This window comes from Dermacentor andersoni, chromosome 8 (assembly GCF_023375885.2).
Source record: "Dermacentor andersoni chromosome 8, qqDerAnde1_hic_scaffold, whole genome shotgun sequence".
Taxonomy (NCBI): domain Eukaryota; kingdom Metazoa; phylum Arthropoda; class Arachnida; order Ixodida; family Ixodidae; genus Dermacentor; species Dermacentor andersoni.
In genome coordinates this window covers 71,480,832-71,501,934 of record NC_092821.1, presented here as the reverse complement: position 1 = coordinate 71,501,934, position 21,103 = coordinate 71,480,832, and the positions used below count along the sequence as shown (strand labels likewise).

Genomic DNA, 21,103 nt, shown 5'->3' with positions numbered 1-21,103 from the left:
CCCGTACAACCGCGTAGAGCGCAGGACGCTGCAGTTCTAGACGTACTGCGCACACCGCGGAAGGTTAGGAAAACACCCACATAAGCACAGCGGAGAAGTGGCTACGTCAGGTGGCTCGACTGATAATTTTATAAGCGTGATTCAAGACACACGGAATTATCCTCTTCTTCCGGCAGCGTTTCTTCTACTCCGTTTTACAGCGAAGCAGTTTATGCGGACCCTGTGCAGTCGTTGCCGACTTCGCTAAAACGGTGCCACATCGCCTAGCGGGACAGGAAAAGATCAGCTCTACAGGGGGAAATTGTTTTGAGTGCCTCCTCTCAACCTGTGGGAATGATATCTTAAACGCGAATGTTACACGGTTGTCACACGGTGCATTTTCGGCGATCGAGCGAGATCGGCATCGAATTCATCGACCATTGATTGCACCCTGCCGCAAAGAAACACGTTATGCTGGCGGTTTGCGGCCAACGAACAGTTCCCAGCGATTGAAACACGATACTAAGAGCGCATGGCTGCTGTAACTTCTTGCTTGCGCAAGAAGTGCCAGCAGCCACGTCAATCGTCAAACCCATTCAGCAATCCATCAAAACGATTGGAGCGCCCGCATTTCCAGTGGTGGACCTTGTGCCCAATGTACGGAGCTTTGGATTAGTGGTTCCGCCCATTCCCTCCCAGCTAGAACAATGAGAAGACCACGATTAGTGCGTACTCCTGAGGAAGAAGGTGCCTACAGCAAAGGCGAAAATGAGGAGAAAGAAAGGTGGAATAAAACATTTACAATATAGACTGCTTGCGAAGTTTGACTTGCACGGTGTAACACTCGATGTAATTAACACAGATTTGCTGTTCGATCGCCCTTACGAACTGGAAGGGGTGCTGATTATTTGAATAAAAAGAAGTTGATTCATAAATATTTTCACAAACAACGGTTAAATTTCTTAACTTTTGCTTTTCCTTCGTGTTTGGCGGTTGCCTGGGCTCTCTCCCTTAGTAGATCGCTTAATTTCTCAAGCCCTGGCGACTCTCGTCTCCAGTTGCCAATTTTGCACGAAACGATTCGTACAATTAGGGAACAACCAGACGAGGTAACGGGTTACAGTCATATTGCTTATGGGTTTAACGGTTATTGCAGGGTTTGATGATGGATGCTGTCTCGCATTATTTTATTTTCCACCTTATCTAACCAATACCGCAGATATATAGTTCTGTGGATCTTCCAGCGTCTTATCAAGCCGCCACTCGAGAATATAATGCACCAAAAGGAAAATTTAAACGCAATTGGCGTTTACTCCGGCTGCAACTCGTTCCTCGAGCACACAGACCAGCTGACTACGAACCGAATCCATTTCCTATCCCTGGATCAGTCTATACAAAGAACTTTGAAATAACGAAGCAACAGCGATGCGCATAACCCTTGCAATATATGGTGACAGAAAGTGAGAGAGGCATAAAGGAGAGGTGCCTCGAACTGCATCAATTGATGGTGACAACTGAACGCATCTTGAGTTAATGGCACGGGCACCGAGTCGATGAGAAAACTGGCCTTCACACCACAGGAGATGCCGATAACTACCGCCACCCAAAAGGGGTAAAACAGGCAGGAAAATGTTGACTGTTGAATGACTGTCAAGTCTCAAGATTGATTTGGCGGCATTTTAGGAATGTGTTTGAGGAGTGGTGGCGTCGGCGGTGAGGGGTAGGGAGCCGGTTAATTTTTTTTGGGGGGGGGGGGCAAGCTCCTTCTCTCCCACGCTGTGTAGGTACATGAAAAACAGTGATGACGACGAGCGACCATTGATTCTTTTTCTCGTCTGCCAGCCAGAAAGCGTCCAAAGCCCTGCCAAGTAAAAATACAATCGGCCAGAGAAAAACTCACGCGCACCGACGTGCGCCGCGCGGTGGTAGGGGCAACACGAGAAAAACGCATGCGTTTTGACTGGCTCTGGCAGCCTGCGTGTAGCCAGAACAAGAAAATTGAAGAGGCTCAATGTGTCCTCGCGAATAAAAGTAAAAGTAGAAAAATAAATAAGAACGTAGTTACCTTTGCTGGCTTTAGTGTTTTGACATAGATGCTTTGCGCAGGTAAAAAAGAAATGTTGATATTCCTTTTTTTTTTTCACATGACAGCACAAATGAACCACCACAACGAGGTCTTATCTAACCTCGCTGCGTGCTTTGTGAACTTGTCTGACACTGTGTTGATTTGGCTTGTCTCGTTGCACGGTCCGATGTACGACTTCAGAAATGTCAATGCAGCTTTGGCGACAAATGTTTATAACAACATTAAATCTCCACAAAGTTCCGGAATAGAAAATCTAAAGCACAATTTTGGAAATGTCACTGCGCCTTTCGCATCAGAAGTTTATGCACACTTTATATCCATAAAGTTTAGGAATTGAACTCCATGCGCTCCATAGATTCCGTGGCCTCCGCAATATGCCGCGATGAGCCCACTCGCCATCAAAACGCTCTTGGAACTTTGTGCTCGGATGGGGCTCCTTGCGTCATGCGACTCCCAGTGCAGGGGCGTTGCCGCGAAATCCGGCCCGAGTTGGCAATGGTCGCGCTGAAACGTCTTTTCGAGCATGAAATTGACATTCTAGACAAAACTCATAATGATGTCCGGCGTAGGGGGTTGTTTTTGTCGGCAATGCATGACCGCACGAAAATATTTCGAAGGGGGGAGGGGGGGGGGTACTGAGGCCCCATAGGCGCCCCCCCCCCCCCTGCCTACGCCCCTGCGCACATACGGCCTTAAAAGGATGCTCTATTCCAACTGCAAATTTATATTGAGACCTTTTTTGCTACGTATACATATTTGTGAAATGGATCATACAGCATGACATCTCCAATTTTGCTGTCGTTGTCTAGTGCGTCGTCTGCTAGCGAGCGCGCGTTCAATTCGCGGATGTCCAGTTTTCTCGCAGAAAGTCTGTGCAGTAAATGTTCTTATGGCTTTACTTGCTTTGGTTCGCCCGTGACTCTTGTCGGCGGATACAACTGCAGTTTTAGGGAGGTGAGCTGCTATCTTAGAGCGCAGCTCTGTGGTGCCCGTTCCCGCGTCGCCGTCGGCCTAGCCGTAACCAAAATCATCCGCGCTCCTGCTTCCATCTCTCGCCCGCGGCGTGAGTGTTGTGCTCCCTTTGTCATAGAGTTTCATAGAATAGTTACTAGAGGGAACTCTGGGGATAGTGTCTGCTGGAGCTGCAATGGGAGCGGGTGTACCAGCATGGGAATTATGGGAAATACATGAATTTGACTAAATTTCGTCGTTCTGGCTTCAAACGGCTTTGGGTCTTTGTAAACTGGTCATTTTCAACAATGTACTGCGCACTAAATAATTGAGTAAACATTATTAAAATTGTCCAACGGCACAATTTGAACACAGGACCTCTACCACAGAAGCCGGATATTGAGACCATCAAGCCATGGACGCATGTATCGACAAGCGATGTGAAACGCACTTATGAATTTATCGCGGGCATGAGACACATTGAGACGCTTGGCACGTTTCGATTTTGCCAGCTCCTCTCGGCGGGGCAGAGGGCGTGATGGCGCGTCCAATGGCGCGTCGCCGGAGCGCCGGCTCGATAGCGGCGCTCCGGCGACGCGCCTAACCTAACCTAACCTAACCTAACCTAACCTAACCTAACCTAACCGCCTCCGTTCGGCACTGTGTGTTCTGTATGAGGTTGCCTGTTGTTCAAATGAGGCAGCAGCTGCGCTCAAAGATCGCATTACCAAGAAGCATAATCGGCGGCCCATTTTTACAGCCAAGGTGTATCCCTATCCCGAAGATAGTGCAATGCAGGGCCGAAACGCGGCAGAGCTGACGCAGGCGTTAAGCACTCCCCATGCGTGGGCTGATCGCGAAGATAGTGCGCTGCTATTTAAGAGCGCAGCTCTTTGCTGCCCGTTCCCGAGTTTTGCGTAACCGTCGGCCTGAGAAATTGCCCTGCGTAATCATCTCGTGTATCTCTCCTCCCCACTCCTTTCTTCTTCTTTTTACATGTGTCACCATGCCTGCAATTTCTTCTGCTTTTTCACGTTTTCGTTTCTATATCTCGCTTCCTTTTCTCCCTTTTCCAAATTTCTCTTACTCTCATATTTGCGACTAGCATTGTAGTATAACATGCTGTGTTTATTTCTGTTCAGATCAGTTATATTTATTCTAGTACCATTCTGTTATATTTCATTTCACTTTGACAATTTGTCGCTAATACTGTATAACGCTGCAGGTTTCATCCCGTTCTTTTCATTGTTTATATGTTGTCACCCACTCCACTTTGTAATGCCTCGGCGATTGAGGCTGTCGAAAATAAATAAATAATGCAATGCCATTGGCCTGACCCACGGTGGAGGTGCAGTTCGCCATTAAGGGGCCCGCATACGCAGCTTCGCTGGTCAAACTTCTTCGCAAAGTGGAAGGGCACTGATTCTGTTACATAACGTATGTTTTGTAAACGTAAGACTTAATTTTTGCCACAGAAGTCACCTACCTGCGACGTGAAGGTACGTAAAAATTTTTTATTGATATCGTATCATTTTATGTGCGCTTCTCGTTGGTAGAATATTCATCAGGGACAATGATCACTGAAAACCATATTATAGTGAATAAATTAGGTTTATTAACTGCGTGGTGCGAAGACAAGCAGATGACCAAGGTTCTTCTAGGGTACGCTGATTGAAAAAGGGAAAGCTCCCGACCGGAATAAGCGCGTTTCCTTTAAAAGCTGCACCAGCCCCAGATGAACCAATCGACTTTCCGAGAAAAAGAATCAAGGAAATTATTGGACGTTAATATGAACAACAGTCTTAGGGAAAAGATATTTCCTATGCGCTCAGATTAGATCGGCGAGAGATCGGAATGTCTTCACCAATGTAATCTCCGTGGCTTGTCTGGCGATCTCCTTCAACCTGCCAGTAGGCGAAATGAAGTAGAAACATATAATCTAATCGAATGGTGTTTACTATTCAAATCGCTTTCGTCTTCGAAATTCACTATTAAAGATTATCTAATAGCTGTTTGCGTTCGAATGTAACGCATAAGATGACTTTTGAAGTTTCGGAGGTGAGGAGCTGATGGAAGTGAGGAGTGTTATTCCGAAAGACTGTGCTGCTGGAGAGTCGTGGCTGCTGCGCCGAGGTGCACTAGTTCCTGAGAGAATTAACGCACGGTTGCTAAAGGGCTCTGCTAAAGAATTTCCTAGCTGTCATTCAGTTTAAACGCCCCATTTTGGGGAAGCCTGTAAATCTGATAAGTTTATTTGGCAAGTAAAACATTTTTGGACAGTGTCACTATAACTGCAACCCATTAAAACTGGGTGCCCGGTGTGATACCACATTGAACTTCTAACGAACACAGCAGATCTACAAATATCTGCACGTGCGTGAGGGATGCCGTTTAATTGCCTAATTACTGTTCTTATGATACTGCGCCGGATAAATGAAAGCAGCCGTATCTAATGCAGAAGGTGTTTAGTTGAGCGGCCGTATATTTGGGAACGAACGGCATTACATTTAGGCATGAAATATGAGATAAGCGTAGCATATTTTTCTCAGAAATCAAACTCGTGAATAATTTTTTTTTCGTTTACACCCCTATAGAAAAGCCGAAGGACGCAGCCACCTTCTATTTTTTTAATTAAACAAATTCAGGCGTATTAGGTCAGGCGATATGATTACGAATCGCCCTGTTCAGTTCTCACCACCTGGGGTTCTTTAACGTGCACCTGAACAGAAGTACTCGAGTGTTTTTCGATGTCGTTCCCATAGAATTCCCCGACCTGGTTTGAACCCGTGAGCTCGAGGTTAGGAGCGCAACGCCATATTCATTATGTAGCCAAATTAGGCTACCGCACTGCTTTTTTTTTTTTTGTTAAGCATGGAGTGGACAAAGAATTTTACGCAGCTTACGGGCCAAAAACTACCATATATGGCTTCCTAAAACTGTTTTCGGCGCCCGAGGACCGACCGTAATAAAAGAACCCGTACCAATTACTCCGCATTCAGTTATGCGAGGAAGACAGAAACATGAATGGAATGTTGCACCGAAGTTTTTTTTTTCTTTTTCTATAAGAATACCTCCCGTAGATCTGAGTACAGGGTGCCGGATGGGGCACAGATGTTTCATTTGTTTGTTGCGGCAAGCAGGAAGTTTACATATGTTTTTCCATCTCCGCTTGGCAAGAGCCACTGATGAAAAACTATACTCGCAAAAATACAGACTAGAGATACATGCTGCTTGAAGAACAAGAAAAATATTTGTTCTCCAACAGGAACCGCACAATAACATAGTACACTCTAAAAACTAAGGGAGTGCCGAGCACTCTCTTTGAGGGAGTAGCTGCTTGTCCCATATTTCCCTCTCTTTTCGAGAGTAGATCGACCCTCTTTGAGAGAGAGTAGGTCAACTCCTCCTGACAGAGTTTTGTTACTCCACCGCAAGGGATTGCTAGTACTCTTCCGCAGAGTGATAATACTCTTCCCACAGGGAGTCCTAGTACTCTTCCGCAGAGTGCTAATACTCTCCCCGCAGGGTTAATAGTACACCGCCAGACCGAGTACTTCTACTCCCCCAAACAGAGTGCTTGTACTCCTTCAGAACAGAGTGCTAGTACTCTTCCCAATACCCTCTTAGCCAAGTCCTGATCACGCATGCAGGCAGGAAATCAGATCAAATTAGGGCCGCTGATATACTGTTCCCTAGGCGACTCCTCAGAGACACTGGCCCGATTCCAAGCGGCCTTCAGAATAGGCGTGAGCAAAGTTATGCAGGATTTTAAAGTCATTTTTTCCTGGCTATTTGCTGCCTACCGTGAGGCGTGACTGCTCTGAAGCGGCCTATGCGTATGCGTCACGAACGCCACTAAGGAGAAAAAAAAGCGATTTAACACTTAATCTGCAAATATCTTCGCAAATTTCACAATCAGGAGTCACACAATCTAATTAGAATACAATTGTCAAGGGAATCACATACTTATCAAGAATCACAATGCTCTATACGTCATGTGAATTCGAACCCGCGTACACTCGCATTTGTACAATTCAAAACACACATCATAACCATTACACCACAGCGCCGCCACGCCCAGTCGTGTTCTTTTAGAGTTTATATATATACCAAACGTATTTGATGAATCGGCTGTGGTGGGTGGGGTTTCTCTGCAGTGTGCTGTGCTGTTGTGTACTGGAATACGTGTGCGTTTGCATCATTTCCATTCCTTGCTACGACTAACGAAGGAAGACAACGTAGACGACAACGTGAGAACTATTCACGGCTTGTCGTCACCGCAGGAAAATAACAAATGTGCCGTTCAGCTCATGATCGAGTGCTTCTCCAGTCCATGTTCTCCAAAATACGCGGATACAAAGTATTGCGCCAACCATCCACGTATGTGAATTTAATTCGCGCGTATACTGGTGAGCAACTGCGACGCCAGTACCAGGCATTTCGACGTGCCTCACGCTGCCGTGTAGGCGTTCTTTTCAAGTGCATCAGTTTAGAGTTTGGTTCAGTCCGCTGTGAGCTGTTGTCCTGCATTAGCAGCGGATCGTTAGCGTTTTGAAGCGCATGCATTCCAGCATTTGGAGACTGCTTATGCCGATAGCCGCGTCAAATGCATTGGCACGCATGTTTAAATGACTAATGTGTCCACTTGTTACGCGTGCACTGCTCGTATCCTGTGGCAGTGCTCGTTCTAAAAGCTTCGAAGACCATCTACACTCATGCGTGTGTTCAATTTATATATGCACAGGATGGACTTGCCGGCTAATTGGTTGAGCATTTTAGAAGAAACAGCGCAACACAAGGACGACGCAGAAACATGCCACACCACGAAGCGCTGGTGTGGTTGATGCTTTTTTTCGTCCTTGTGTTTGCGCTGTTTCTTCTTCCACGATACACGCACACCACAGGTACGCGAAAGTTTAGGAGCATAAGTGGTTAACTCTGTTTTCCCCGTTTTCTCTCAGTGTCAATGGCACAGTACGTTGCCCGGAATTGTGCACGCTTACCCCCATATGCAGAAATGCATCATAACTTGAAGCCCATGCTTGACTTGATCTAAACGACGCAAGTCGTGAACGCACCAAAAGAAAGGCAGTGAGCGTCTTGGGGGACGTTCGCACCAGGCGTCGTTTATATCAAGTCAGGCATGAGCTTTGTATTAAGATACATTTCTGAATACAGGGGCTAGACATCTGCTTCTTCCAGAAAATGTCGAAGAAACGCCCGCCAAAACCAGGCACATTCGTAAACTTAACTAGGCAATACGAAGCTCCATAGAAAAAAAGAAGAGTGGTATTAAAAGCTTTCAGTATTTTTCTTTACTCCAAAATAGTTGCGCTCTCGTGGCTTCACTGTACAGAGATAGTGCAGCGTTAGCTAGAAAGCATGAATTTCCTAACTCCATGCCAAAATAAGCTTGTAAAATTATTTAGGTGCTAGAATCCAGGGTTTCTAGCGATCCTTGAAAATCCTTTATTTCTAAAATGCCATTTTCAAGGCATTGAAAACCCTTGAATTTTTAGAAGTACTGGAAAGTCCTTAAACTTGTACACTTGGCTAGACTTGGCAGACATTGCCAAGCGCTTTTTTCCCCTTCTGTGACACTCTTTCGCATGTCACAGAAAATTGTCTCTGGAGGTAATAGAAGGAAAGCGACATCCTTAAAGTTGAAATTACAAAGGAGCTGCAGATACCAGTTTTATGCACATGGAACCGGCGACAAATGTGCTTGGAGGAGCAGAAGCAGGAAGCTCAACAGTTGAGGCATTCGAAGAGAAGCCGTGAAGAGTAAATTGAGAGCGACAGACACAATAAAAAGAAATTAGAAATGACTATTGCTTATTTGATGGTGAAAAAAGCTGAGGCAACAGATGACATCACATACACTGTCAAACCAAACAGTATTCAAAAACTGCAAATGTTGCAGGTCCAAGTAGTTAATTGTGCTATTGCAGAAAAACTTTGAGCGCTTTCTTGAAATGCTTCCTTGTGTGCGTTTAGTGGTGGGCGGTGAAAGGCAAATTAGCAGTCTTTCAAATGTTTGAAATCACTGAAATGCGATTTGTTTTGTTTTCTTTTGTTTGCATTAAAGTTAACGGTGTTCTTGAAAAAGTTATTGCCTGTCCAAACTACTACACACATTGCACGAGGTCCTTGAAGTTACTGTGTCGGGGCCTCGAAAGTCCTTGAAAACCATTGAATTTTTTTCTTCAATATTGCTACGAACCCAGTAGAACAACTGTCATGGAGTAAAAACCTTGGCTGAACAGGGGCTTATACGCAGAGCACAGGAAGACTAGAAATGCAGTAGTAGGCATGGAGGGCCCTGAAAAAAATGTGCCACATCCGCTCGTCTGCCTTATGTTTCTGCACCGACTGTCGGATTTTTAATAGAAGTGCACTTTCTGTTCTACTCCAATAAACGCAACATTACGAACTCCAGTGTGGGGCAGTCCTTCAGCCAGTGCAGAACTTTTTCTGTACATCCGAGCCAGCTCTGTCATTTTTCCAGCATTGTAGTACAAGATTTGTTAAACTGGTTTAGCAGAATATGAGCAGTATACTCTTAAATTAGCTGTTTATTTGTATGCACAAGTTCAGGTCCTCAGTTTGGTTGCATGACAAATTGCCATACCTCAATAGATACAAGAAACAATTTTATTACAGTTTAATAAAATCCAAACAGTAATAATCACAACAATATAATGACATACATTTCTTTTGGTACGTATACAGCCCATGTCTTGGCAGTGTATAAATTCAACTATACACCGCAAGTACTGTGTCCTGACCACTATTATTCACATGTGTAAAACCATCACAGCAATTCAACAAATATCACAGTAATTAGTGACACTTTGTAACTGCTTTACATGAGCATAATGTATACAAATGGTCCCTGTGTACCTACACATGACTAGTGCCACCCGAGTACTATTACTCACAGGTGTAAAACCAACAAAGCAGTTCTTTAAAAAATATCACAGCGCTTAGTGACGTACATGCTGTAACTCCCTTGTAGAAACTTAATACAAACACGTGAGGACACAGAAAGCTAGCAGTGGGCATACATGGGAATACCACCGCCTCAATACTAATTCACAAGTGTAAAACCAACCAAGCAGTTCTTTAAAGAATATCACAATGCTTAGTGACATACATTTTCTAACTAGCTTATATAAGCTTTATACAAACATGAGAACATACACAAAGCTAGCGGTGCACCCGCATAGAAGTGCGGCCATCTGAACACGATTATTTGCAAGTGTAAGCTCAACAGAACAGTTCCTTATCGTGACGCACATTTTGTAACTGCCTTATACAAGCTTAGTGCAAGCGCAAGAATGCAGAAAAATATAAATTAAGAACTTGCTCTATGCGTACACAAACAGATCAACACAAATGGTAAACACCGCTTTGAAGACAAATGTGACTGTGGCAAAGCGCAGTGCTGTGCCGGTTGAAATTGCCACCCACAAAAGTATTGAGCAATGCTTAAACCACAGGTAATAAAGTGCTGAAAGACTGCGTCTCTAACGTAACTATTTTAATTCAAATTTCTTGAATATAGGGCTCGCTTGCAGATAAGGCATCTGATCCAACTGACCTGATTTTACACCTGCTACATGCATACAATGCACTCAGATATAACTGGTAATAATAATTATAAAAGGCATTTAAAAACTTGATAGTATGATGAAGATGCATGACTAGAAAAGTTCTGTCCCCCTCGTACTTGTTAAAAAGGTGTAAGTACGACACATGTTCTTTTTTTCCTCAATTTTCGCATTAATGGACAGCCGCGAACCTCGAACCAACACACAAAAAAAGATACTGCTATGTTAATAGTGTTATGAATAATTTTTTGTGAAAGCTTTTTTACAGACAACTTGCAGTCTCGTTTCTGGAGGTTGAGCTGTATCTTGCAAAATAACTTGAAAAGTGGTCACATGGGAGCATGACACTATATCATAATGTTAGTTTCAGTTGACTCTCTTGCCCTACAAGTCGCTGCTCACTGTGGCCAGTCATGCAACAGCAGTGTCTGTGTGATTTTCATCACACTTCTGTCCTATGCCATTCTTACCAGAGTTGGCGGCACATAGATACCCAAATTTCGATAGTGTTGCTTTCTCAGGTGGTTGCTTTTGATTTGCTCAATATCAGTTGGCACTTCAGCTGCATCAAACTTCTTTTTTACCTCTTCAACAACAACATCAACAACAATCTTATTACACCTGTGTTGTCCTTCTAGTTGCCTACAAAGACCAGTCAATCTAGCAACAACACTGACAGTCTCTACTATCTTGTAATGGGGGAGAGGTGTGTCCCACCATGTGTTCCACATTGTTGTCACTATGTGGGCTGGCTGGGGAGGCAACAACTGTAATATGTTTGCATTTGCATATATTAAAGTGATGCTTGTACTGTGTTATAACACCTAACTTAGTCTTGCACTTGCTGCACAATAACACTGGCTCACAGTCGTGGTGAAAAGCTTTTGTGTGTTGAGCAAATGAGTTGTATCCACTACAAAAAAAGTCAGTGATAGCACACATGTTGCTCTACCAGGCCTGGTGTGGTTCCTTCTGACACTGCTGCTGATGCTGACGCGCTGCTGCTTGCCTCGTACACTGTTGCAGCTGCAGTAGACATGGCAGTCTCTGTATCTATTGCTGCCGTGTCATCTGTCATGGTAACTTCCAAGTGGTATCGGGCTCACTTCTGCAACAGAGATGTTGTTTGCCCCTTGAGGGCTCTCATGATCAGGGCCAATAATTTCGTAGGCATTGTCTCCTGCATCGAAGAACCAATAAGAACAGCATGAATTAATAAACATAGCTCTAAAAAGTATGGACATCAAGACTTAACCACAAACTTTGCACATAAGTGACCGGGCTTAATGAATAATACTTGCAGGAGGAGTTACACAATTGTTTGTGTATATTACAGTAAAGCCTCATCAGAAGATATTCAAGAGGCACAGGAAACATGTCTCTCGAAACCAAAAATTTTGAGACACTGAGGAGCCAGACTAGATCACTTTATTATGCATCATCACTAAAGTATGTTTTGATATATCTGAAGGAATAAATGCTCACGGTGGCTTAAAGGGCTCCTAAACCACTTCTCGACATTTTTTGAACATTTCACGCGTATCACGCGTGAAATTTCACGCGAACATTTCACGCGTATTGAAACACGCGTATCGAAATCAGAATGCCGTCACGATCGACGAAGCCAAATGCCAGAGTGCGTAGCACTGCCGGAGCACCACAATATGAAGAAAATGACCCCGTGTGCCTCTCTGGACCTATCCTGCACCCCCCAGTTTGTCCTGACGTCACCAGGCTGTCTCTGATGATGTCACCAGTTTCCGGTGCTGTCGATTGGTCGAACGAAAGTGTACGACTGCCGGCAAGGCCTGCAAGCAAATACACACACTCCTTCTTCCTCGTCGCGTTGCGCGCGAAGCCATTGTGGGCAGCCAATGGGGGCAAAGAACAGAAACGCCAACAGAAGGGTCTCCCTATGAGGCTCTTCAACACGAGTCACCATACAGTTCCGTTGTATTAGCGCCACCCCTCGCAGGACGACGGGCCAGCGCGGCAGCAACAGAGCTCGTTGGTGTTGGCCTGTCCCGTAACATTTGGAGGTGTACTAGGCAAGGAAAAGACGATACTGTCCATATGGCGTGTACCAGATGAAAGAGTAAAATGAGTGGGGACTACTTTTCGATAATCAAACACACGTAGCTCCACTATTACTGCACCGTTTCGAAAAATTCTCGTGGCTACCTGTTCATTGCCTTATTGTGTAGAACTGCAACACCGCAACTAAATTTCAACCTCGGTGGTTTAGGGGCCCTTTAAAGAAGACATTCACAGCTTTTTAGTGACTGTAGATTGTGTTAGCTTCCTTCCCAACTTCTGGAATTTAAACACTTCACTTTGCAAGCCTTGTTGCTCGCAGTACCTTTGAGGTGCTCTTAGACGCTCGTCAGCTTCAACTGCCGACACTTTCTGCCCTGCACTGTCCTCGTTGCCCTCCTTTTCTGGTTCATGCTAAAAGAGACATGCGCGATTGACTTGTGTAAGGATTGCGTGATCTTTATGCCCTTCGGAGCACACAAGGTGCACAAAGTGAATGTGTCTGGGTTGTGTCCCTTCGAAGTAGTGAATACTTAAAAAGTCATCCTTAGTAACAAAGGTGTCTCTTGTATACAGTATTGTTAACGTGGCAAACATCGGAAAACCAACCAAACCATTTTCAGATGTCTCTTACAACCAAGTGCATCTTGTAATGAGATTCTACTGTACTGAATATTTTTCAACTATGGATCATCTGCATGTACATATAGTCACAAAGACATGTTGTGTGGAATGGCGAATCGGGAAACAGTTCGTACTCTTACTTTTTGTCCCTAACATAAGCAGCTGATAACAATATGATAAAAAAGCAGGCAATGAGGCTAGAATGGAACATAATCCTTCAGCTCTAAACAGTTTCTTGGGCCCACATCATTCCCTCATATGACATAAGGAAACAACTTGATTGCAGTAATGGCTGCATGTGATCTGAGTTGATTGAAACAAACTATACGTAAGGTTGTCCTGTATGTAATTTTATCAGAGTGCTTTTTAGATGTCCTGCTGGTGATCCTGGCTGCGCGATGCTTCTCATGCTTTTTGGCACGATTCCTTTTTTCCACTCCACTTCTTTTTTCAGATTTTCTCCCCTTTCCCTTCCCCCTTGTGTAAAATAGCACACTTGAAGTATCAAATCTGTTGAACTAACGTGTGTATCAAACGTGTTAACATGTGTGCTTCTCTGTGGTCTGTGTTGTATTTTTGCGCTGCACAATTCAATTCAAGATGAAAGATGGAACGTCCCTGCCTTTAGTTTATTGTGTGTGTGTGTGTGTGTGTGTGTGTGTGTGTGTGTGTGTGTGTGTGTGTGTGTGTGTGTGTGTGTGTGTGTGTGTGTGTGTGTGTGTGTGTGTGTGTGTGTGTGTGTGTGTGTGTGTGTGTGTGTGTGTGTGTGTGTGTGTGTGTGTGTGTGTGTGTGTGTGTGTGTGTGTGTGTGTGTGTGTGTGTGTGTGTGTGTGTGTGTGTGTGTGTGTGTGTGTGTGTGTGTGTGTGTGTGTGTGTGTGTGTGTGTGTGTGTGTGTGTGTGTGTGTGTGTGTGTGTGTGTGTGTGTGTGTGTGTGTGTGTGTGTGTGTGTGTGTGTGTGTGTGTGTGTGTGTGTGTGTGTGTGTGTGTGTGTGTGTGTGTGTGTGTGTGTGTGTGTGTGTGTGTGTGTGTGTGTGTGTGTGTGTGTGTGTGTGTGTGTGTGTGTGTGTGTGTGTGTGTGTGTGTGTGTGTGTGTGTGTGTGTGTGTGTGTGTGTGTGTGTGTGTGTGTGTGTGTGTGTGTGTGTGTGTGTGTGTGTGTGTGTGTGTGTGTGTGTGTGTGTGTGTGTGTGTGTGTGTGTGTGTGTGTGTGTGTGTGTGTGTGTGTGTCATGTTTTGAAATATATGTACATTCAGGAGTGCCTGCATGCCCTTCTCTCCTGCTCCAGTGACGAAAAGGAGAGCCTGTTTATGTACCATAGTAAAAAATTCAAAGGTTTTCGCTGTGCCCATTACATCCCTTATCATATGGATCTGTCACAATACAGAGTAGCAGTGGTCCATAATACTAGCCCATCCCAACATAATTATAAATTAACACATACCGACATGCTGCAAAACAGCTGTTGCAAAGCCGGTGGTGAAGGCAATTTCCGCAGCACTGCAGTGGTACAGCCGAGTTCCACCTGTATAGTGACAAATCCATATGCGTGTTAGCAACTCAGTAGTTGCTGATGGTTTCATAAGCTTTACACTACACAATAAAGTAATCTAGACAACTTTGTTGGAACAAATGCACATAATTAGGACACCACTTAAACACTAACACGATTAATTGCCCCCAATCTCTCACTCACTAAGGGATAATACTACTGAAACATCGGTGTAGAGCTCAGATTAACACAGCCCATAAAGGACAAGCGTTCTTTGAGGAAAACAGCTACAACAGCGGTTAGTTTTCTTGATCATTTTATGTGGTAGCTTTGATTTAAATGTCATGCAGTACTATAAAATACGAAGTGCCGCATTTCTAGCAGCAGAAGGCGTCGTCAGGCTCATGGTACAACAGATTTTTGCACTGTTTGTCAGTGAGCCGACACATACAAAGAAAACCGAATTCACACATACATATACAGAGTCAAGTGCACTTCTCCTTCTGAAAACGCAGCCACCAGTTCCAATGTTGCTGAAAGGAAAGGTTATATAAAGTGCGAGACTGCATGGAACTGCCACTTATGACTGTAAATGTATGGTCTGTTGATTGCAGAGGTAGTCACATGCTATTTCTAGTCTCTTTTAGAAGCATTACTAAAGAATAAATTAAAATCTATTCATAGGTCACGAATTTCATGCATCCACAGTTTGGCTAAATAACCTGTGAGAAAAAGACATGTTTACCTGGAATAGCAACCTTTTTTCCTGCTGCAAAACTTTCCTTCGAATTAATGAAATAACTTTACAGCGTCATAATGCGTTACTCGCAACTACTTGCCGGCAGTGGCGAGTTAGTGTTTATATCCGACTCATTGGGCGACAATACTGCCAAACACAAATGCTTCACGAACACGAGAACACGTCCCTTGCAGAGCATAGCAACCATATATGCCTCTGTGAGACATGATCGCACCTTTGTGGTCAAAATGTACATTAGAACGACAACACCATCTCATTAAAAAAAAAAGCCTCCGTACAAGGCAGCCGCCAACTGCATTATGTGAAATTGCAACTGATGTCCACTTACTGGTGGCCTGTGTTTGAGTCACTTTTGGCAGTTGACTGGGTGCTGAGAAATGCACGTCCTGGGTGGTCCCTGCAAAACATACAGGGTTATGTCAAATGTTGAAAATATATATATGCCGGCATTTCATCAGTCGCAAAACAAACGAGTAAACTAATAAACAACTGTAATGTAAACAGAGTACACATCATAAGATAGGCTGTCAACTGTTAATGCATTACGCAAAAAACCTAATGCATAGGAAAGACTATATGTATACACACGAAGCTGACAGACAATTTAATTCGCTCTAGGTTTTTCCGTGCAGTATATTCAAATTATTATGTCTCGTGGTTAGAGAAAAATTAGTGTAAATTACGAACTAAATTATCTACCCTGGAAACTTTTCTTCAATATGCACCTGTGCGCGCTTCGAACGAGTAGCGTTGTAAAATTTACGTACATGGCATTTAACATAGTTGCTGAACACGGATTTCCTTTGCCCTGTGTCGTGTACAGTGAGCTACATATATCTGCCCCCCCCCCCCCCCTTTTTTTTGTACTAGCCATACTGCGTGCCACTGCACCTATACGCACGTCAATAAACCTCACGACACAGAAGTAAAAAAAGCGCCAATCACCCATGCCTGCATGTTGTAGTGGGCCTAACCTAACCAAGCATGGGCTGTTGCTTTTTATAGTAAACACAGGCACCGTGCTCATTGCAAGTATGTATCATGTCGCTAAGTAAATATGCAATTTCATTGTACCACTATTTTTTTATCACATGGATATATCTGTTGAGAGGCAAGACAAAAAGCAGTCACTTCTCAGAACTAATCAGCTTTCTTAAAACACATTTTTAACTTTTCAATGACACTTGCTGCTATGTGTTTGTCTCCAGAGAGCATACTTGATTTGACTTTCCAATCAGAGACATTACATAAATATACCATGTTAAGATGACTGCCTGGAGCACGTGAGAATTTTCATCTTCGTGTAACATACTGTATCTTGATTTTGTTGACATTTGGTCAAATGGTACACCCAATATACCCACATACTAGTTTTCTTGTCCAAATAACATGCCAATGTATTTTGATTTTTTGGCATTGGCTCCTCTGCACTACGTGAAGTCGCGCTGCACTGGCTCTTTCACATCCTCGTGTCCTTGCAGCTGCCTTCTTGCGTTATATAAAGCGGGTGCCTGAAAAATATAGTATGCAAAAGTCAACGCAAGGGCATGGTGCAAAACAACATCAAGACAGTCAAGGCCATGGCAATAAAAAAGTCTTAGCTCTTAGTCTTCCTAGTGAAATGCATGCAAAACATCCAAATGACTGCAACAGTCAACTGCTAAACTAACTTCAATTTTTAGACTTAAGCAAAAAAAAAAAGAATAAACGACAGTTCATCCTTGTTTTTCATGAATGTTAGAATACTCCTGCTAATGAATAGAATATTGGTCACGTTCAGACGTCATAGGTCTGTCATGAGTCTGGGGTATCGCAAACACCACTTGTGACACATCCTAAGCACGTGCCCAGTGTGCCCCCCCCCCCGCCGCACCATCCCTGGTTGTGCCACTGCTGAAGCCATAATTTGAGGAATATAGCTGCAAACATGATGCCCAGTAGGGATGAAAATATTGTCCTTCAGCTCAATGGATATATGGTTGTGCCTATAAAAAAGGGCAACAAGGCTTGTTATGGCAAGCTTACCCACATTTCAATACTAACAAGTTCACTGCGGCCTGCATCTAAGCTTACTAAAAGGCATGAACTTATTTTCATGCATGAGGAGCGCAGTGGAGTTCATTTTTGACAGACCCGACTACTGCTGCAGTTTGAAATCTAGCATTTTAGATTCTTGTAGGCATGTAAAAGTTGCAGTTAAACCGCAGTTATTAGTTTATTACACCAACCTATTGTTCTGTGTACGACAGACTGGTAACACGGAATTAAAGCAACATTTTATTTTGATATTTTATTTCTCTACCAAAAATATTCAAGCGATAAACACATCTTGATCTGCCATGCTATAGCAAAATGCACACATTACGCTTGTAACCCCCAGAGGAAGGCTGATTTAGCTGTTCATATGACATAACTCTGACACGCCAACTCATATTAGCAAATGCACAGGCATGTCCAAAACAATAAGCGTATGCAAAGCGCCCCTGCAATTGTAATTCCACACAGCAGCCGTTATATTCGATGCCGATGCGTAACTAGCTGCTCGACAATTCACCGAGTTCGTAGACATAAGCATACTTTCAGTTTCGCACCGTGCACGAAAACCGCAACAGGAGACAAAACCAGACCTATAATCACACCATTTCAACATGAGCAAAAACAGTTCAGTCTTAGGGATAAACACTGTGAGAGCGATTTAGTGCGCGACGGCGACGAGCGACGGCTTCGAGCGACAAAACGGGCCGTCGCTTGAACAGATGGCTCGGTTCTGGAAATCTAGAAATCGTCGCTCGTCGCCCAGAAGTGCTATGAGCGACTAGCCAATAGCGCGAAGCCGGAACTGGATGTACATACATCGCTCAAATACTACCGATTGTCGCTCGGAACGAGCAAATGATTCAATTTTTATACGTGCAAGGATAAGAACGTACTGCAAGACCTCCGGAAATATTTTATGCTACTTTTTATAGTAAAATACATCAACGTAAATTACTAAAGCACGCGTCACGCGTGACTGCAGCCCTCATGCCGGCAACACCGGGGAGGCGTCGCTCAAAATCGTCGCTCGCACGGAGTACGACTTGTAGGCGACGAGCGAACGCGACAGCCATCTCCGTCGCGTCGCTTGTAGCTGCCGCGCGCAAGATCGCTTATATGGGGTTTATACTTTTTTCAGCATAAAACATGGATTCCTCATGCGTTTTCAGTAAGTTCAAGATAACGCGCCCAACTGACCTCTTGCAGCATGCAGCTGAATGCCTGCGGCAAAGTTTCTAACTAGCACTGGTGCTGCACGTAACTTCAGTGGTCGCAGATTCCCCCTGCGCGAGACACCGTCAAGCGCGCGGTTTATTTATAAAAAAAAAGCATGCTGCCAGCAAAATGACGCCTTCTGTTATGTGATTCCTTAGTTCAACAGCGTTCCGTACACAGTAGACTGCCAAACTGAATAAATTCAAACACACAAAACGCACGCTAATCACGCTCCGCATAGGCTCGGAATCACGGGCTGGTGAACTAACCATTTTAAGCGTCCTCTCGCCTGGCGTCTTATTGAACATACCATAGTTCTGGCAGCGTTTGCGATTTTTAAAGCTCTTACGGACAACGGCAAAGTGATAAAATCACATGCAGTTATCGCGACGACTGGCTTTTTCGATTGACATCGAGAGACAGCGCGTACGCCTAGTCCTTTGTCAATCGCGTCGGCTAAGCGCAGCGACGACTTCCTGGCGATAGCATGACATATACGGAGAATGTGCACCTAAGTTAGAATTCACTTACCGTGGAGGATTTGTTGTTATATCCAAGGCATGACGAACGACTGTCGTGTTTTCGTGGCGACGCGAGATGGCTGACATACGATCTCCCTTGGCTGGCCTTTGCTGCTGCTGTGCTGCTCGGCGGACGGTTCTCTTTCTCCGGTGCTGTGTTTTTCCGCGATCTTGAGCGCGCGCGCGCGCGGTGGAGCCACTCCGAGTGAAAAAGTAGAGCGCTCGCTACGCGTTCCTTTGAACTGCGGCGGCCTGTTCTCTTAGAAGCAAAACGATGTGTTCTTTGCTCAGCGTGCATGAATGATACATTGCCATGTTCGGGGCCAGCCACCTACAGTTGAAGCAAAAGATTACGCTACGTTTTGTTTTCTATTGCCGCAAGAGTCTCTCTTTTCTATTGTCGCAAGAGTCTTTTTACTCTCTCTCTCTGAAGGGGAGAGTGAAAAGCACATTTCACTCTCTCCTTGGTGACAGAGTGAACAATGCATTTCACTCTCCTGGACATTTTGCGAGAGTAAAACGACGCTTTGAAGAGTGAACCGGCAGCTTCACTCCTGCGATACCCTTCCTAGTTTTTAGAGTGTAGAATCAAAGCCGACACCTCGGCCGCGATGCACACGCAATCACCAAGCGGCATTAAAAAAAAATGAAATAAAGAAAGCCAAGAAAGGCGTCAATTTCTATGGCATAAATACATGTCATATCCAATTATAAGCACCGTTCGAATGGTCTGAACGCATATATCAGCGCGCGAACTAGTACGATTGACCGATCCGAACCCGCCGTGGTTGCTCAGTGGCTATGGTGTTAGGCTGCTGAGCACAAGGTCGCGGGATCGAATCCCGGCCATGGCGGCCGCATTTCGATTGGGGAGAAATGCGAAAACACCCGTGTACTTAGATTTAGGTGCACGTTAAAGAACCTCAGGTGGTCGAAATCTCCGAAGTCCTCCACTATGGCGGGCCTCATAATCAGAAAGTGGTTTTGGCACGTAAAACCCCATAATTTAATTTAATGACCGATCCGAGAACGATCGCCAGCAGTTTCCAACGGGGAGATCTTGTCGAGGCCAAGGAGGTTTTAGGAAAAATTCTAGAGTGGCAACTCCCGCAGATTCTTACCAGCAGAGATGAAGCCAGCACTTTCCCTTACGTCTTCGTTAAAAGCGTGCTGAACTAGGCGGATAATAGTGGCAGTGCAGCCGCTCATGCTCTGTGATAATGAATTCTGGAGTGATGGAAAAATAAAAAACTTGTTGTTTCGGGCTAGAATGTTGCCATTGGTTTAGTCGTCATATTGCAATTTCCGATAATAAGTTGCCAAGACGTTAAATCTTGATCCTAAAACGAGTGACACAGACAGACACATCAAGAATCATCCGCATGGCAAAATTGGCCGTTTCAAAACTGCTGAAAGCGAGAAGAAAACGCTTCCTTTGCTCTGCCACATGAACGTTAATCGATTCCCTGAGTAAGGTGGGGGCGGCTGGCTTCAATCTCAGCCCCCCCCCCCCCCCCCATCTCCACGCCAGAATTGTTTTTTTTTAAGCCTCCTTGGTTGAAGCCCAATCGAGTTCGATCGCAGCGCCGCCACAGTATTTTGCCTCGTCGGATGCATCATTGCACAGCATTCGCCGCCCCAGCCGCTCGTCGCACTCAACCGTATTCTAGACCACTCTAGTTGAGACGCACGCCACTAACTCCGGCCGCGTCAGGATGTATTTGAGAGGTGGCCACGTCACAAAGACACAAAAGGCATGCGCTGTTGGTGTTTTGTTTCACGAGATTTCTTTAT

At 44.6% G+C, this 21,103-nt stretch overlaps 1 long non-coding RNA gene across 1 annotated transcript; it reads right to left on the bottom strand.

Annotated features, from left to right (window-relative positions):
• Positions 1-9,697: 9,697 nt before the first annotated feature.
• LOC126538830 (uncharacterized) lies at positions 9,698-16,763 on the bottom strand. Its single transcript, XR_007601170.3, has 3 exons — positions 15,865-16,763; positions 14,729-14,809; positions 9,698-11,809 (listed from the first exon to the last, which is right to left on the bottom strand). It is a non-coding gene; the product is annotated as an uncharacterized lncRNA (long non-coding RNA).
• Positions 16,764-21,103: the final 4,340 nt, after the last annotated feature.